This window comes from Manis javanica, chromosome 4 (genome assembly GCF_040802235.1).
Source record: "Manis javanica isolate MJ-LG chromosome 4, MJ_LKY, whole genome shotgun sequence".
NCBI classification, from domain to species: Eukaryota; Metazoa; Chordata; class Mammalia; order Pholidota; family Manidae; genus Manis; species Manis javanica.
The window spans coordinates 17777524-17796255 of NC_133159.1; the positions used below are offsets into that span (position 1 = coordinate 17777524).

The following is an 18732-nucleotide window of genomic DNA, read 5'->3' on the forward strand; positions in this document are numbered from 1 at the left end:
GGGGCGTGGGGCTGAGAACTTCAAGCTTTGAACCATGGCTTGGTCTTTGCAGTGCGCAGACCCCATCCAGGAGCCCACGCAGAGCTGCCTCAATGGAATGGAAGATGGTCCTACCGTTCCTATCACTTAGGAACTTAAGGGTTTCAGGAGCCCTGTGTTAGGGACTGGGGATGAAGACCAAATATATATTTCTTATTATAAATCAGAGCAATGCAAGACCCTAATTAATTCCCTCTGCACACCTCAGGTCACCAGACTCTTATTTTGCTGCAGAGCTTCTGATCTAATCTCCTAGCTCCCAGTGTTGCTGCTGCTTCTCCATTTGTTCTCCATAAAATAACCCAAATGAGCTTTCTAAAGCTCAAATTACTCCCCTATTTACACACATCTCAACAGTTTCCCAGTTTCAATGTTAAAGGTAAGTCGTGAACATCCCTCCCTGATACCCAAGGCCTATGTGCCTTTCCAGCCTTGCTTGTGCCATGCGTTTCAGCTACTCTACATGACTACAACCCCCAATGTTCTTACAGTGTCTGGCCTTTGGACTTTAATCCTCATTAGATGTCTCTTTCCCCAAAAAGCCATCCTTGGCCCTCCCAACACTGACAGTGCCCCTGCTGTATGCTCTCTTAAAGCCTGGTTCTTACCCTGCCAGAGCATGGATCCCATTCATGACACTGCATGTCTGTCTGTCTGCCTCCCTAGGCTGTAAGCTCCCAGGGACAGGGACTGTGTCTCCTTCAGCATGATAGCATCAGTGTCCCACAGTGGCTGCTTCATTTCAGGTGCTCAGTGCATTGGACTGAAGGGAACAGAGAGCTGAAAGCTTTTATTATCTTTTCCCTTGGGTTTTAGATTTTGAAAGATTTTAACCACTAAACACTATTTATTAAGTTAACCTATTTGGGCTTATCAGGAGATTAATGCATGTTTTCCTTTGCTTTTTTTATAATATTGAAAACTGCTTCAAGAATTTCCAAGCTGTTTTCTTTTGGAGGAACAACTCAAGACCTAGCAGTTTTTGAATTAATCTAGTCAATCTCCCTACATTAAATTGATCAGGAAATTGAGGCCCAGGGTGGCAAAATGACTTCTCCAAGGTTTACAGTGAACTGGTAAAGACACCAGGCCAGAATTCAAGTTTTCCGACTTCTAACCAGGATTCTTTCTCCTCTTTCACAAGAGCTAAGCCAGTTTGTATGTTGGTACAATGTTTAGCAGTTGCCTCTTTAGAATAAAAAGAAAAGCCTTGACTTGTAGTATTTGTCAATTTCTGCAGTGTAAATACTTTCATCTCGGCTTATTTCAAGCTACATGATGTCATTGAACATGAGGCTTGGTTCAAGCAGGTTCCAAATTCCACACTCTCTGCTTTCTTAAAGGGTTGTAGTGTCAGAGACTCCAGCCCCTGAGAAAGTGGCTGCTGCCAGAAAATGTGAAATTCTGGCAATGAAGTGATGTAAAAGGCTATAACTAAAAATAAAGGATCCCAAAGGGATAGCCTGCTGAAAACATGATAAGGTAGAAAACTCCTATGAATAGAAAGTGCTGTTTGTTGTCATGTGTTGGAACCAAAACCCAGTGATGGTCTGTGCAAAGGTGAGTTAATGAACCAGAAATACAAGTCCCTGAGTGGTCCTACCTCCTCTCTGCAGCTTTTCTAATTTCCCTCAAGAAGAAAAAATTCCCCTTTCTTAGTAGTTCCCATACAGTTTTACTCAGCGCCTTTTAAAATATTTTTAGAATTGCCTACAGAATATATCTAAACTCCCAAGCTTGGCAGAGAGGCCTCTCACCAAATGAGTTTTCAATGTTGTGTTTGGACAGCAGGAAGAAGACAAGCTTTGGGGATTGAGCGACTCTGAGTTCAGCTCCTGCCCCACTGCTTACTGCTGTGAGGTCTCGGGCTGGTGTCCTAACCTCTTGGCCTTAGTTTCTTCATTCTTAGATACCTTCCTCGTAAGGTTGATGGAAGGGTGAAACACCGTAAGACATGTTGGGTGCCTAACACGCCACCTGGCACTCATTAAGGATGCAAGAAATACCTGCTCTCCCCTTTCACAGATTAAACTTTCCTATTTGCTCAAATCATCTTTACATTTATGAACCCCTTGCTTTCCTATGAATTAATTAGCTAATTTACTCTGTCTTCTAACAAATATTTAGAGACAGGAAAATGGTCTATGGACCCAATCTCTGATCCCATTTTCTTTAATACCTAGCAGTTTTGCAGAACTAGGACACAGGTAAATTTGTGGTAAGATCCTGGGAAAGGTGTTCTTGAATGTGGACCAAAGTGCTGATCAATGGTACTGAGGAGCCTGTTCATGATTAAGCCTCACCGAATGAGGGCTGTAACTGCAAATAACACTAGTGTCCCCACTAAGGACTAGGAACTAACTCACATCCTTATACCCACTCCTTTAACTTTCATGTTAACCCTGTGCAAGTAGAATTATCCCCATCTTGCTGATGAGAAAACTGATGTTCACAGAAGGCAGTGCTTTCACTCTATAATGTTCCCTGTGAACCTACTGTGTGCCAGGCACTGTTATAGGCATTGAAGATAGAGCATGGACAAAACAGACAAAAACCCCTGCCATCATGGAGCTGATAATAACAAGGCAATAAGCAAGATGGTGTTAAGTGCCATGGAGAAAAATTAAGCAGAGCAGGAATTGTTGGGGTAGGCTGCAGTTTGATCAAGGAAGGTCTCAGGAGAAGGTGACCATGGTACAAAATTAGGAGGGGAGGCCGCATGGATACCTGGTTCTGAAACTCATCTGAGGTTAGCAGGAAGTGGCAGTGGGCGTTGGAATTGCTGTTTCTCAGGCTTTAAAGCCAGTGCTCTCATTTCATCAGGCCTCTTTTTCAAGAAACAGTGCTGCCACCCTCCAAAGAGGGTGTGTGTGTGTGTGTGCATGTGTGTGTGTGTTGTGTACATCTGTGCATGTATTATATTTCCCTGGCCTGATCCTACTGGGATCTGAGCTTCTCTACTGACACCTTCTCGAAGCTGAGGCCTCACATAGTTGATTTTCATGGAAACTTGGCAACTTCCTGGTTGCCCTGCCCTAAGCCCAGCACCACATTCCAATGGCTTTATTTGTGTGCCTTGGAGCCCTGCCAGGGCTGGGGCTCAGGCAGGTTGCCATGGCGATCTCTCTCTCTTTCCAGATAGAACTCTTCAAGGATGTTGCCCTTAGGCCTGAAATAGTTCAGGTCTGCTTTCAGCCCCAGCAGGATGAACTTTAGCCTAGTGAGCTCAGTTAGGAAACCTGCTCATTCTCTCAGCTCTTGATTTTGTGCAAACTGAGCCCTGAGTGAAAAAGACTTCTGAGGAATGTGCTCCAGTGTCCCCCAGATTTAAAATTGGGGATGGCTTTCTTAGGATACTGGTGCTGCTGGGCAGCTGTGTCTGGGGAGGTCTTTCCCTGCACGCTAGGCAAAACCTCAACCCTGGTGGGGGAGGGCTCTTGACTCTGATTAGGAAAAAAATTCACCATCAGGTGGAACAAGGGCCAGCAAGAAAGGAATTCATTAAAGCAAAAGCAGTAGTGACTGTCAGAGTTGCATAGTGCCAGGAAAAGTGGCTCTTATTTGTGCAGCCATGCAGGCAGTAGAGAGTGAGGAAGAAGAGAGGGAGAAAAGGAAAGTTCATTGAACTCCTGCATCGCATAGGGCAAATACCTTGTCTACTCCTAAGTCAGGGTCACCTGGTTTCCAATACCTGCATTACCTGTACGGTGTGGGAATTATCTCTACCACCCCAGAATCTGGGGGAGAAGCAGAGCACTGGATGGAGTGTTTCATGTTCTGAGAACTTTCCAAAGCAAAGAAAGGAGACTTTTCGGGCAGGCTGCTAAAGAACGTGATTGAATGGCTGCAGTTCCATCTGGGTCACCCAAGAGATGGAATGTGCAAGTTCCTCCCTTTCCAGAGGTTCCTGCAGCTGCTTCCATTCTGGTCTGAAATGAAACAGGGAGAGGGAAAAGGACTGCATTTAAGACTAGAAAGCTGAATGAAATAGCCAGGTGACAAAGACATGACTGCAGGTGGAGGCCAGTTCTTGTTTTTAGCGTGAAAAAGAATTCAGAGGCAAAGTGCAATAGGCTCATGCAACAAGGAAGTTTACTTAAGACAGTACACACTCCGATGGGAGTGCAGATAACCTCAGAGAAGAGATACACTTAAGGGTTCCGGGTTTGGGGTTTTATAGGGGTCTCTTGGGTAGGGGTCAGTAGAAGGCATGATGCATATAGGCGATTAAGAATTCCTTTGGAGCTTTGTCTTAAGAATATGGTTATTTAGGTGACTGTGTTGATCTGGATCTTGACATTCTTTATTCACATAGGATTGTTTACACTCTGGAGGTCTGTATTTCATCCTGGTTACAAAATTATGTAATTGATTAGGGGGCTTGAAGAAGAGGAATAACAGCATATAAATTAAGATAAAGAATAAGATGGGGAAACAAGGCAAGGATGCCCACTCTCCACACTTTTATTCACCATAGTACTGGAGGTCCTAGCCATGACAATTAGACAACACAAAGAAATAAAAGGCATCCAGATTGGTAAGGAAGAAGTTAAACTGTCATTGTTTGCAGATGACATGATATTGTATATAAAAAATCCTAAAGAATCCACCCCAAAACTGCTAGAACTAATAAGTGAATTCAGCAAAGATGCAGGATACAAAATCAATACACAGAAATCGGTTGCAATCCTATATACTAATGATGAACTAGCAGAAAGAGAAATCAGGAAAACAATTCCATTCACAATTGCATCAAAAAGAATAAAATACCTAGGAATAAACCTAACCAAGGAGATGGAAGACCTATACTCTGAAAACTACAGGACACTCATGAGAGAAATTAAAGAAGACACTAATAAATGGAAATACATCTTGTGCTCATGGATAGGAAGAATTAATATTGTCAAAATGGCCATCCTGCCTAAAGCAATCTACAGATTCAATGCAATCCCTATCAAAATACCAACAGAATTCTTCAATGAACTAGAACAAATAGTTCTAAAATTCATATGAAACCACAAAAGACCCTGAATAGCCAAAGCAGTCCTGAGAAGGAAGAATAAAGCTGGGGGAATTGTTCTCCCTCTACTTCAAGCTCTACTACAAAGCCACAGTAATCAAAACAATTTGGTACTGGCACAAGAACAGACCCCTAGACCAATGGAACAGACTAGAGAGCCCAGATATAAACCCCAAGCATATATGGTCAATTAATATATGGTAAAGGAGTCATAGATATACAATGGGGGAAATAACAGCCTCTTCAACAACTGCTGTTGTCAAAACTGCACAGCTACGTGTAAGAGAATGAAACTGGATTACTGTCTAACTCCAAACACAAAAGTAAACTTGAAATGGATCAAAGACCTGAATGTTAAGTCATGAAATCATAAAACTCTTACAAGAAAATATAGGCAAAAAATCTCTTGAATATAAACATGAGCAACTTTTTCATGAACAAATCTCCTTGGGCAATGGAAACAAAAGCAAAAATGAACAAGTGGGACTGTATCAAACTAAAAAGCTTCTGTACAGCAAAGGACACCATCAGTAGAACAAAAAGGCATCCTACAGTATGAGAGAATATATTTGTAAATGACATATCCAACAAGGGGTTAGCATCCAAAATATATAAAGAACTCATATGCCTCAACACCCAAAAAGCAAATAACATGATAAAAAATGGGCAGAGGATATGAACAGACACTTCTACAAAGAAGAATTCAGATGGCCCATAGGCACATGGAAAGATGCTCCACATGGCTAATTATCAGAGAAATGCAAATTAAAACCACAATGAGATATCACCTCACACCAGTTAGGATGGCCAACATAGAAAAAACTAGGAACAACAAATGCTGGTGAGGATGTGGAGAAAGAGGAACCCTCCTACACTGCTGGTGGGAATGTAAACTAGTTCAACCATTGTGGAAAACAGTATGGAGGTTCCTCAAAAAACTAAAAGTAGAAATACCATTTGACCCAGGAATTCCACTCCTAGGAATTTACCCTAAGAATGCAGGATCCCAGTTTCAAAAAGACATATACACCCCTATATTTATTGCTGCACTATTTACAATAGCCAAGAAATGGAAGCAACCTAAGTGTCCATCAGTAGATGAATGGATAAAGAAGAGGTGGTACATATACACAATGGAATATTATTCAGCCATAAGAAGAAAACAAATCCTACCATTTGCAACAACATGGATGGAGCTAGAGGGGATTATGCTCAGTGAAATAAGCCAGGTGGAGAAAGACAAATACCAAATGATTTCACTCATCTGTGGAGTATAAGAACAAAGCAAAACTGAAGGAACAAAACAGCAGCAGACTCACAGACTCCAGGAAGGGTCTAGCAGTTACCAAAGGGAAGGGGTGGAGGAGAGTTGGGTGGGTAGGGAGGGAGAATGGGATTGAGGGGTATTATGATTGGTACATATGGTGTGTGGGGGGTCAAGGGGAAGATAGTGTAGCACAGAGAAGACAATTAGTGACTCTGTAGCATCTTACTGTGACTGCAGTGGGGTGTGGGGGGACTTGATAACATGGGTGACTGTAGTAACCACAATGTTTTTCATGTGAAATCTTTATAAGAGTGTATATCAATGATACCTTAGTAAAAATAAAATAAAATAAAATAAAATAAAATAAAATAAAATAAAATAAAATAAAGAAAGACATTTTACAACCTCTAATAGAAGTGGAAAGACAGATTATGTTGGCAGTGAAAAATGCTTAGTATTTCTTAGGGTAATTTTCAGCAAATCTATAGATTGACTACAGTTTACAGATTGGCTATGCAGACTACACATTGACAATAAATTTCCAATAAGAAATTTCATGGAAACTGGCAGATTGGTTCTAAAATTTATATGAAATGGTAAAAGGTCAAAAATTGTTTACTTTGAAAAAAAACAAAAAACAAACAACAAAAAAAACAAACATAGATATAGCCTGTGCCCTGAACGATCTTGATTGTGATGATGGTTTCACATATTTATATCAAAGCTTACAACTTACACATTTGCAGTTTACTGTATGTTGATTATACCTCAATAAAGCTGTTAAAAATAGTAAAAAAAAAAAAAAAAAAAGGGAATAAGATGGGCCTTTTTTTGTAAACTAAGTAGATTTCACAAGGGCATTATCCGGTGCCCCATTTCTCTGCTCTGTCTCACTGGACAGCTCCTTCTTTGAGTTGTTATATTCAGAGCCTGCCTCTGACAGCCCACCTAGAACAGAATATTTTTTAAAAGCTCAACTTCATTGAGATATAATTCTCATACAATAAAGGGCACCCATTTTAAGTACACAGTTTGATGAGTTTTGACAATGTATACCCACAGGTAGTGACCATTACAATCAAGACATAAAACTTTCCCATCAACCCCCAGTGTTTCTTCTTGCTGCTTTTCAGTTATTCTGCCTCCCTCACTCGGGGCCCCAGGCAACTTCTGATACGCTGTTGGTTACAACAGGTTAGTTTTGCCTTTTCTAGGAGTTCATGTAAATAGAATCATCTAGTATGTACCCTTTTGTGTGGGCTTCTTTAGCTCAGCATGTTTTTGAGACTCATGGGAGTGGCCGTTTATATCAGTGGGTCATTCCTTTTTAGTGCTCCATTGTATGGAGTGACCACAGTTTATTTGCCTATCCTCTTGCTGATAGACATTCAGGTTGTTTTCAGGTTTTGGTTGCTATGTACATTTGTGTATGAGTCTTTGTGTCAGCATACATTCTCATTTCTTTTGGGCAATACCATGAGTGGAATGGAATGGCTGGATCCTACGGTGGTAAAAGCACGTTTAACTTTATAAGAAGCTGCCAAACAGCATGGTTTGAGACAGCACTGGATGCAATTGGTTTTGCACGCAGAGACCTGGGGGGTAGAGATCCAGGGGGTATCAACACCTGAGAGGATGAAGAGAGGCTGGAAGATTAGTGGGAGTGAGGGGGAGAGAGAAGGGCTGGGGGAGACAGAGAAACACACAGAGAAAGAGAAGGGTGGGGAGAGATTGAGAGGAGCAGCTGCTAAAGAGAGAGAAATTTGAGGAAAGAGCTGAAGGGCAGCAGAACATGGCACCCCAAAATATGACTGCAGGAGTTTAGACGTGTCACACCCCAAATATTTATTATTTTGAGGTGTAGGCACTTGAAAAGAAGCCACTACAGGAAGAAGCTTTATTTGAACTCCCCCTATCTGCCTAAAGGTAAGTCCTCCAAAAGGAACCCATGTATCATCAATCTCCTTCCTGGGAGTTTCATCAACCAGGGAAGATTGGCTTTTATCCCAGGAGAGGAGACTAGAAGCGGACACCACACCCAGATAAACTTTGTCACAAGCTCTCACACCTCTTGTATTCTTCTAAGGGCCCATTCATCTTTCCTAAAATTCACTTACTCTCCCCTAAGAGGCCTATACCTCCCTCCCCTTTTCCTATTAAAATAGCATTTAATCCTGAATTCTAAAGCCCCTCTTTGGAGTACTCATTTTTCTGGGTATCTGCCATGTATATATAATATATACATGTTAATAAACTTCTGTTTCCTTGTCTCTTGTTCTTCTGTCTTTTATTACAGGGATCTCAGTTAAGAACTCAGAAATGTAAGGGAGAAATTCTTTTTCCTCCCCTACAAAGCTAAGATTTGGTGGAAGTTTTGCTATGTGACGTGCACAGTAATTCCCTCCTCAAAACTTTCAGGAAAATGTGATTTGGATGTATGTGTGTGTATGTGTGTCGGTACACATATTTTTAATGTGGATTAAGTGTGAGACTGACTTTAAGTCTTGGGTCAGTCCAAGGAGGCTTAGTTACATTTGAGTTACGTGTAAGTGGAGAAACAGAAGAATTGATTTAAGAGAGAATAATTTGCCGAAGATCACACAGATTTGAGCTCAGTTTCTTGACTCGTGTTCTTTTCCATTTCACTGTAGGGTCCTGCAAAGGTTCTAGGAATTTGCCTTATATGCCATGATAAGATATTGTCCTCTGTCTGGTAATTTCCATTTTTTTTTCAGTGATTCTATCTGCAGATGGATGGATGGCCCATATAACCTGTGAAGAAAGCCATTTATGTTTCCCCAAAATATGCCTCTTTAACATAGAAATTGTTTGGAGCTGAAGGCAATTAAGAAACAGCAAATGCTGGAAAAGCTCTCTATACCTTTCCCCTTTCTGCCTAAAGACAGGATATAAATTTCCCTTTATTGGAGATGACTTTAGACTCTGTCAGCCCAGAGACTGCAAACCAACCTTACTCCATTAATTTTCCCCATCTATTTATTGTCATAGGCTGCCTCCTTTGGAAGCCTAAGACAGATTTCCTTTGTCTATAAACATATTATTCTTTGTTGAAAATGCTCCATAAACCCGAGTTCTAAACCACCTCTTCGAGTTACTCATCCTTAAATTTTTCCCCTGCACGCACGGGATCTACATGTTAATAAAGTTCTGTTTGTTTTTCTCTTGATCTGTCTTTTGTTACAGAACCCCAGCTGAGGACTTAAGATTTCCTCCCCTACATGGGACATCCAAAATCCACACAAGCAGCATTTGAATCACAGAAGCACAAAACAATATTTGCCTTCAGAGGTCTGATTAAGAAACTCATCACTGAGTCCTGATTTACAGCTCTGTCCACATGTTGAATGCTCCCTGGATATGGTATTAATTTTGTAATTCGCACTATGTGAGGAATATGAAGAAAGGTCTAGAGCTTCATAACTGGAAGTGGCCCCCGAGATAACTTAGCCCAACTCCCTCATTTTAGAGATGAAGATCTGAAGTCCAGGGAGGGGAAGTCCCACTCCTTTTGCCCCTATGTTATTCAACCAGCATTTACTAATTTATAAGCCTCTCCAATCTGAGCTTTTTCAGTTTGTCCTGGTGTGCTCATTCCCCATCCTGCCCCCTAGAACTGGTGATTTACTTCTTTGAGAAAGCCAAGATTTTGGGGGAGGTTTGCTATGTGGTGGACACTATAATTCTCTCCTCAAAACATTCAGGAAAAACACCCATTACTCACCTTTGCTTTTTGTTGGATTCCCTCTCCCCACACAGATTGCTATCACAGTGGCTGCTTCTCAGCTGGTCTGTTTGCATGTCTGCCACAGTTAGGCTGAGAGCTTTCTGAGGGCAGGGAATGTCTAGCATACTTTTTAATCCTAGTGCCTAGGACAGTGCCTAGCACATAGCCAAATACTCAGTGAATTCCCTGTTATTATAAAGGTGAGGCACATTTGTAAATGCTCAGACATAAAGTATGATTCCCTCTCCCACGGCTCCCTTCTCCAGCCACTATTCAGTCTCTTTGGTGATCTTCCAGATACTTTCTCTGCATACACAAAGAATACATAGATACTCCCATCATTAAAAATATGACTCAATGCTACAGAAATGATTATGTTGCTGATTTCCTTTTTACAATAAATATTTTGCCCAAATTCACTATGTGATTTATTTCTGTGTAATAAACTATTCTCAATTTTAGCAACTTATAACAATAACCATTTTATTCACTCAGGCTTCTGTGGGTCAGCTGTTGCGTTGGGCTAGGAGATGTTGCTGGTCTTGCTTGGGATCACGCTAGAACTTCAGGCAGCTGGCAGGTCGGCTGGGGGGCCTCAGCTCAGGTGAGTTACTGTTCCCTGTGGTCTTATCCTCCAACAGGCTAGCCTGGACTTCTTCGCAGGGCTAGCTTAGGTCCTCTGGGGCCTGCTGCTTCCCTGGAGTTTGCTTAGGAGTGAGGTTCAGGGCCCTTTAGGGGAATATCCTGGAGTTTATAGAGTTCTGGGCCATCTCTAAAGAATATAAATATAATATAAATCTACTAATATAAAATCAGGTATAGAGCCTTGGAAGAGGCCTCTGCAAGTGAGGGGCCCAAAGCTTGAGCTTCCTAGCACATCCACTTCCGATCTTGTCTGCTCTCGGGTCTTCAGAGAGCCTTCATGGGATTCTGTTGTCATTCTCATTCTTGGGAAAGGGCCAGGGACTGAGGACAGCAGGGAGCAGGGCCCCTTCTCAGTGGCATTGCAACACCTGAGCTTCTCTGCTCTCCTCTCAGTCTTGGGCATGGAAAAAAACTAAACTGCTCTTGGTTTATTGCACATTCTTCTGAGTTTATTGAGACATAAATTTTATGCTCTGAACCTTTCATGACTTAGATCTTAAAATTCAACACCCTCCTTCCCTCTCCCCACCTCCAACCCTGCTTTTTCTTTCTTTTTTTCAAATATAGCCTTGGCCATAAATTTCAAAGGTCTATTTCTGAAACTCAAAACTTAAGAATGGACTCTTTGTTCTGCTGTGTTCTCCACCGCTTTCCAAAGGGTGAGATTCCAATGCCCTAGCTGTTTCTTGATGAGGGGTAGGATTCAGGAACAAAATCCACCTTGGATAATGTTGTAAAATAGTACTCTGTTGCACGGCTAGAGCTGTTATTGACATAGGCCTAGGAGCACCAGGGGAAATAAGTTGAGCCTTGCTTTCACTTGGGGAAAGAATTTACTTGGACATACTTGGCATGGGGTTGGGTGGGGGTGGAGGGAGTGGATCCACACATGCTCAACTGTAGGTGGATCATGTTCCAGGGAGAAGGACTCTGGCTGCTCTCAGCTCAGACATGGGGCCTTGGGTGGGATGTGAGTAAGGGCTGCACACCCATGGCGAGGCTGTAGCTGGAACCCCTTGGTGGTGGCTAAGGGATACAGTGGGGAAGGAGAATACTCTCGATGTAAACGCTGAGAGTTGTGGCACTGGGAGCCCAAGCAATGGAGACAGTTAAGTCCTTCCCCTGCCAGCAACAGTCAGATATATGAGTGGTGATCAGCGGTGGTACTGTTCGCTGCTTGTGAGCAAAAATGGAGGTTGGTGGCAGGCAGGCAAGTGGCAATGTCAAGGTCAGTAGCCCAGGGGTGGGGAGCTGGGTGATGAGAACAGCAAGAATTGGCAAGTGACAGCTCCGTCCAAGCCCCTGCACTATGACGTGATCAACCCTAGCATGGCTTCTAACAGCCTAGGCTGGTGGCCCTGGATGACAGCCACCTTTTGAGCTTCTCTCTGAAAGCTCTCATGGCTATCAAAAGAATTTACTGTTTGTTCCAGCCGACACCTGAGAGGCCTTCCTTTCTTGGAGCATTTGCTAAAAGGGACTTATAATTCCTTCCTCTGTCCCTTTGAGTTATATTTGTCGCTCCTGCAAACCAGGAGTGCCTTTTCCAAGGACCTGAGAGCCATTCCTTTGAAAAGCAGTTCAGGAAGATTAAGGCCATGGTGGTCCCAGTCTCTCCCCTCTCCCCTCATTCTCCCTTTACAATACCTAGTCACCTCTGCAAAATAGGAACAAAGCTCAGCAATTTTCCCTGCTGTCAGGAGTTACTGAATAAAATGTGGTTTCGCCACTTTAACTCAAGTCTGGCCTTGTTTATCTTTGACAGTTGGGAGTGGCCACGGGGAACCCAAAGCTGTAGCTGGGATGAGGGGCAATCAGAATTGAGCTGGGTGTCAGTGTGATGATGACAGTGCCTGTGTGTGTGTGCGTGTGTGGGGGTGTCACAATGGGACTGGTACCCTGGGGCAGGAGTGGCTTGGGCAGTGTTTGAGGGTAACTTAGGTGCCATACCGGGGCACACTGGGGCTTTGGTCCAAGAGGGCTAGCAACCTGTGCAGTCTGGAGCAGATTGATGTGGGCAGAGAACCATGGGCAACCCCCTGGCAGTCCCTATAGACATATGGTTCCTGGGGAGGCCAGGAACCCCAGGGAGAAGGCAGCTGGCATCCTGCCTTTTCACACGTTAGCTGTTGAAATCACAGTCTTTCTATCTGTTGATGGGACCTTGTTTCTACACACAAACCACCAAAGCAAACCCCTGTGTTTACTGTGGCAATTCTTGGAGATTCTAAGAACTTGAATCTTTGTTGGGGACCATCTCTGGAAGTCATGGTTTCTGACCTCTTGACTTAGAGGATTTTTAAATCTTTCTTTCCAGTAGGAGGGAAAATTTCCTTTTGAAGAGGAGAAAAAAGATGGAGAACAGAAAATTCTAGTAAATGGAAAATGACTTGGAAGGCTCCCCCTGCACTTGGGATATCAAGGAAGCCCCGTCAGCAGGGAAGAGAGCTGGAAACAGGGCATAAAGTTGAGAAGCCAGGACAGGAAGGGTCTCTGCTTGTGCCCTGGGGACCAAGAGTGATCATTTCAAACCTGGATTTCAAGTGATAGTCAATTTTTATATATGGTCTTAACGTTTGCTTTATTATTTGCAGTCAGTTATATTTTTTGTGTAAGATGAATCATTGTACCATATATTTTTTCCCCAGATAAGTGGAGTGGGGCACATGCTAAGTGAGGTGAGGTACCCCCAAAGTAAATGGTACTTAGCTGACACAGGATTTCAGCTAGATGAGTTTAGCCACCCTCCGGCCTATCTTCAAAAGTAAACTTTTTATTAGATTAAAAAATACATTTAGGGTTGAGAGAAAGAAGCAAGATATAAAAGAGTAAATAATACTGTATATTTCCATTGACATGAAGTTCAAGAGCAGGTGGACACTAATATATGGCTGTCAAAATCAGAATAGTGGTCACTCCTGAATGGGCTTGGCCACAAAGGTTCATGAATGTTCACGGAGAAATCTTCTGGGTTGATAAAAATGTCCTATATCTTGTCTTAGGATTTGATATTATTGTTTTATGCATTTGTCAAAACTCATCACACTGTATACGGAAGACATGTTTACATTTTTCTGCATGGAAATTCTACTTCAACAATAATTAAAAAAAATAAAATAAAAGACACAGTGAACTTCCCCCTCCCCACCACCAAAAAAAAATTTTTATATGATGAACTAGATTGGGTTGCTAGTTTCCTTCCTTAAAATCAACCCTGGAGAACCAAACTATGGAAGCCAGAGGGAACATTAATTCCAGAACCAACTGAAAATAACAACAAGGCCTTCCTTCCCTTCTCTTTGCCCTGCCGCCTCCACCCCTAGATTGAGGCTGCTTTGAACTCAAGTGTGGGAAGTTGGTAGCGGCAGCCTGAGCTGGAGGCGGGTTTGGAGGAAATGGATTTTGCTACCTTATTTGGGATTTATATGTATTTTTAGGTAACTGCCTGTTTGATTAGGACTTGTTCGGTTTGGTTTATGGGCCTGCGTTGCGCCGCTCCCCCATCCCACAGTGTCTTAGGACAAATCTTCACCTTCCTCAGAGACAGGTAACTGTGAGGTGGTGTTTGCAGTTCAAAAGCCCTGCAAGGGTTAGGATGCAAGCGGGAGCATTATTTACTCTTCTCTCTTTCCCTGGGCTGTGGAACCAATTTAGGGAGACTGCCTCCTCCCAGGGCTTCTTTTCTCTAACAGGTCGAGGTGAAGCCTTGACCGTGGAGCCTCTTGGTGGGGTTGTGTCCACAGGAACCGTCCACAGTTACCTGAGGACACCTGTGGTGGTGACACTCCTGACCCTGGGGTTCAGCTGCTTCCCCGCCTTAAATTTATAAGGACTGACCAAAATTTGGGCTTAAACTTTAACTCTTTCCCACTACTTACTTCCAGACAAATTAACTGATAGTTACCTAATTTGATTCTGATTATTTAGCTCATTTTTCCATTTTATCACTCATTTTTCCTTTTTTTTTCCTGCTTATTTTTGATTGAGTCATTACAGCTTTTGCTGTATTGCACGCTTTCTTTTTGTCCTTTAAGAGTTCCACTGTGACAGTTCCTTCCATGTGCATGGGCAACATTACATTGCTCATCTTCCTACCAGTTTCAAAGTAAATGTTATTTCTAATGTGTTTCTTTTGTAATTGTTTGCCTCTTATTAGTACTTCAAGACTACCACTGGCTTTACACTTACCGGTTTTTATGAGGTTGATAATGTGTGAAAAATCACTTGGGCGCAAGGATGGCAACTGGACTCTGCGTTGTGAACAACGGTGAGTCTAAAACGACCTCTATAGCCGGCGCCATCTGGTGGTGGAAGGAAGAGTTGACGTTCTTTTTTTCTGGAGTTTTCATTTCGGCGAATCTGTAGACTTTGAAATTGAAATGGAAGGCTTTTCTCTCTCTATTATTCTGTGGTTTTAAAAATAATTCATTATATATAACAGACACCTTTTCTTATCAATGTATATAGATTTACTTCATTCCTTTTGTAGCCGCGTAGTATTCCTTGATATGGGTACACGGTAACTTATGCAGTCATTCTCTTATTGATGGACATTTAAATTGTTCCTAGATTTTTTTTTATTACAAGTAATCCCATAATATACATATCTTTAGGTTTAAGTGTACATTTCTTTGAATTTCAATGAAGCTGAGCATCTTTTTATATATTTATTGGCCATGTCAGTAAGTAGACTTCTACGTCATGACTTTTTTGTTGTTGTTTCTTTTTCTCTTTTTCTTTTTCTTTCTTCTTTTTTTACTTCATGATTTTTAAGTGCTACAAGGTATTACAAGATAACGGCTGTATCACCACTAAGTCAGGTAACCCTGAATGTTGGACATTGTGTTGTTTCTTTAAAAGTCAACTGTTTTTTTTAAAATTACGGTATCATTGATATGATAAATCATCTTATGAAGATTTCACATGAACAACATCGCGGTTTCAATATTCACTCATACTATCAAGTCCTCACCCCCCATCATTGCAGTCACTGCCCATCAGCGTAGTGAGACGCTGCAAAGTCATTACTTGTCTTCTCCGTGCTGTACTGCCTTCCCTGTGACCCATCTATATTGTGAGTGCTAATTACAGTGCCCCTTAATTCCCTTCTCCCTTGCTCTCCACCCACCCTCCCCAACCCCTTCCCTTTGGTGACTGCTAATACCTTCTTGGAGTTTGTGAGTCTGCTGCTGTTTTGTTCCTTCAGTTTAAAAATCAAATGCTTTTTATAGCTCTTGAACTGTCTGAAGGTGGGGAAGCTTGTGTAGCTGACCAGCTGTTTGAAAAATGTCTTGCAGTTAATGAACTGGCTTTTGTCATCTGCTTGGTTAGGTGACTTCAAATATTTCTATTTTACTGAGGAGACATAACTTTTGAAACGTTTGCCCAAACATTGAGTATCTGCCAAACTTCCATACTCTCTTCTATTATTCGATCGAATAATTATGAAATTATGGTTGGATCAGAACTATTTTGTTTCCTTTATTTTTCGATTTACATATATGTTCAGTTAACTGCCTTTTTTTTTATTAGACCCTATTTTATTTGTCCATAGGAAGATTTAGGGCAACATTAGTTTTCACAAATAGAAACAAGCATAAAACTAATGGGACAAACTTCTTAGTACTTAAAGGATTTTTCTTCTCAGGGTCCATCAGGTGCACTTGTCCAGTTTGTGGAGCTGATTAGAATAACCTTTAAAGATTTTACAGCTGCTTGAATTTTGTTTATAATTGGTTCTGATGTGTTTATCTCAATTTATGAAGCCACATCATATTTGATAGATTTAAGCACATCTCTTTGAGCAGTCAGCAGATAATTATAGACTATTTCTTTTTTTTTAATTTTGGTATCATTAATATACAATCACATAAGCAACACTGTGGTTACTAGACTCTCCCCATCATCAAGTCCCCACCACATACCCCACTGCAGTCACTGTCCATCAGGATAGTAAGATGCTATAGATAGACTATTTTACTTCTTACCATGCTTCGTAAGGAAGGATGCTTGCCCCCCTCCCTTTCCCTCTTCTTTCATTTTTCTATTGAGAACATACATATTGCAAAGTTCATAGCCTGTACTAATCCTAAGTGCTCAATGGATTTGTACATATACACACATCCGCATGACCACCACCCAGATTAAGATGGAGAACGTTTTCAGCAACCCAGACAGCTTCCTTGAGCCCCTTCTCAGTCTATATTATCTCCCTGCTGGAGGTAACCACAATTCTGACTTATCATCAGTTTCGCCTGTTCTTGTATCTGTAGCTTGTGCTCTTGTGTGGAGCTTCCTTTGCATAATATTCCATTTTTAAGATTCATCTATGTTGTTGAGTGTACACATTGCTGCTTTCTGTTGTTGTTATTGAGTAGTATTCCACAGTTTATCCATTCCTCTGTTTCTACTTGTTGGCTATTATAAATCAAGCTTTTAGGAACATCCTTGTGCATATCCCTTTGTGCAGTTGTTTCTCTTGGGTGTGTGTTTAGGACTAGAACTGCTGAATGAGAAGGTAGGCATGAATTCATGCTTTAGAAAAATCTGCTAAACAAGGTTTCTGAAAAGATTGTACCATTTTATGCTCCTATCAGCAAGATCTGAGCTTTCCAGTTGCTCTAGGTCCTTGATGATACTTGTCATTGTCAGTCTTTTTAATTTAGCCATTCCGAGGGGTGTGTTGTGGTGTTGCCTTGTGGTTTAGTTTGTACGTCAAGGCTATTTGATTCTGTGGGTCACCAGGCTTTTACTTTTTATCTGAAAAGCTCTTGTATTTTGTGTAGTGGAATATGCCAATTGTTTGAAATGGTTTCTGAGATGACTGAACAGCTTTTACCAATTTTCTTATTCCCAGCCCTGGCACCAGTATTTTCCAGTGTTTCACCAGTATATAGCCTTAAGTGTGCCATGTGTGTGTGTTTATACCTAGGAGTCTGTTTCAGAGAAGAAGCTTTCTCCATAATGTCCTTATGATGCTGGGGTCCTTGTTCACGAAGCCTAAGAATGAGCTTCACAAACACTCAAGGTAGGCAAGCAAGGTACAGGCTTTTATTTAGAGATAAAGTGAAAGGACAGAGCTCCCGACTCACACCAGGAGGGGACAAGCGAGTTCGTGGTGGTACGTTGTCTAGAGGTTTTATAGGCAGTTGAGGATATTTGGGAACGTGAAAAAGAGTTTAGGGGTGTGGACTTGTTAAGTGGTCCTGAATATTAAAAATTAACTTAACATATGTAATTTCCTGCCTTGATTTCTCTCTGGGATACCGGTGTCTTGGTCTGGGAGCACATCAAAAGGCCGCCTGCCCAGCCCCCAAGGTGGGCTGAGGTATTGTCTATTTGCTAAAGAATCCTGCCTCTCAAACTTCCTGGGTGTTAAAATGCAATCTTTTAAGATGGAATTCTTCCGTCCTTTTACCATGCCGTCTACAGCTGGGTCTGCAGCTAAGTTAGTTGTTCAGTTTGCAAAATCACCTCCTCAGATCTGAAGGAGGATAGACAGCACATAGGCCCAGGCCTTTTAGTAGGCTAAAGTGAAGCTTACACATGGTTACAAATGATTAGCATAATAAAACATGTGCTACTCTTCTTTATCTGGGGAACATTAACTGATCTCACTGAAGAATGATTCTAGAGCTTAATGTTTAACATAGAGTTTTAGTGGGGGGAGGGGTTCCTTGCATGCAGTTACATATATCCCGCCCTGCCCCCTCTGGAGGCCCTCACCCTACTCTGACTACATCCACGGTCCCTGTCTCACTTATACATCCCTCAGATCAGGTATCTTTTCAGTTTTAGGAAAGGAGTTTGTAAGCCTGCATCCCGGAGTCAGTACAAAGAATGTTTGTATAGGTTTGGGAAGGAACAAGTAAGAAATTGGACCAGTTCTGTCTCTTAAATATAAACCTGGGTAAGAAAAACAAGGAGTCGATTTTTCTAGTCCCAGACAGTTACTGGGAGTGCAGCGGCTACCCTGAGGGCACCTTGGATAGAGCATTGGTAGAGTCATGGTAAATT

General features: G+C 41.9%; 1 long non-coding RNA gene across 1 annotated transcript in view; it reads left to right on the plus strand.

Moving 5' to 3' along the window:
• Positions 1 to 10570: 10570 nt before the first annotated feature.
• Positions 10571 to 18732, plus strand: part of LOC140848848 (uncharacterized) — a 49019-nt gene continuing 40857 nt past the window's right edge. Inside the window, exon 1 of the long non-coding RNA XR_012130064.1 lies at positions 10571 to 10675. This is a non-coding gene — a long non-coding RNA (uncharacterized lncRNA). The remainder of the gene's footprint in view (positions 10676 to 18732) is intronic.